Below are 1,441 nucleotides of genomic sequence, written 5' to 3'. Positions count from 1 at the left end.
GGGACATCGTCAATGTCCAATTCTGCCAGATCAGCTGGATGAGTCCTGAGCTGACCTTGGCAAAAGGAGCTTTGGTTTGAGATGTCAGAGTTTGCACGAACAGAAAAAGAACCATGTCATTTGTAGGAGAGTGCTAAGGCCGGTGCTAACATCAAGTATTAAGTCAAAAAAGTAATGCCTCGGTGCAACTGAGTAGATAAGGCAAAGATAAGCATTAAAAGTCAGTGTTCAAGGAATGTCAGAGGAGTGTTGGGTCAGGTTTCAGGAGCAGAAAGAAGAGATGTACAGAACAAAGACCAGGAATGATTTCTCTTGTATACCCTTTAGTAGCTGCTTCAAAGAGTTGCACAGGGTCAGATAGTTAGCTGGTAGGCATTTCAACCAGACAAGCTCCAGGGAAAGAAGGAGTGCTTTCTTAGACAGGGTGTGTAATTAGAATAGACAGAAGTTTGGTAAACACAGCTCTGAACTAGCACCTGAAGTTCAATAAAGATATTTTTCAGAGTTAGCAACTTGTTCAAAATAGAATCTTTTTCTCTCTTGGAAAATGAAAACAAAAAAAATGAGTTCAGTTCTCACTCAAATGAGACATAGGATAGTTTAAGAGACTTCTGGGATAACATCAAACATACCAACATTTGCATCATAGGAGAATCAGAAAGAGAAGAAAAGAAAGCAAGGAATTGAAACCCTATATGAAGAAAGAATGATGGAAAACTTCTCAAAGAAAATAAACATATAAGCCCAGAAGCACAGAGTATCAAACAAGATGAACCCAAACAGGCCCACACCAAGACACATCATAATTAAAATGCCAGAGGTTAAAGACAAAGAGAGATTCTTAAAAGCAGCAAGAGAAAACCATCTAGCTACCTACAAAGATAAAAAAGGAAAACCATCTAGCTACCTACAAAGGTAGCTGACAGTCTAGCTACCCATAAGACTGTCAGCTGATTTATCAAGAGAAACTTTGCAGGCCACAAGAGATTGCACAAAATATCCAAAGTGATGAAAACCTACAACCAAGATTACTCTACCCAGCAAAGCTACCATTTAGAATCAAAGGGCAGATAAAGTGTTTCCTAGACAAGAAAAAGCTAAAGAAATGCATCAACACCACACCAGTATTACAAGAAATGTTAGAGAGACATCTTTAAGAAAAAGAAGATAAAAAATTAAAAATATAAATAATAAAAAGGCAATAACTACATACTATCAACAATTACTTTCAATGTAAATGGATTAAATGCTCCAATCAAAAGACAGAATAGCTGAATGGATAAGAATACAAGAACCTTATGTATGCTGCCTACGAGAGACTCACTGCAGATCGAAAAACACGCAGAGACTGAAAGTAAAGGAATGGAAAAATATTTTATGAAAATGGAAACAATAAAGAAAGCTGGGGTAGCAATACTTACACCAGATAATATAGACTTTA

This window comes from Pteropus medius, unplaced genomic scaffold (assembly GCF_902729225.1).
Source record: "Pteropus medius unplaced genomic scaffold, Ma_sr-lr_union100, whole genome shotgun sequence".
Classification (NCBI taxonomy): domain Eukaryota; kingdom Metazoa; phylum Chordata; class Mammalia; order Chiroptera; family Pteropodidae; genus Pteropus; species Pteropus medius.
The sequence above is the reverse complement of the archived record's forward strand: the minus strand, read 5'-3'. Positions refer to the sequence as shown.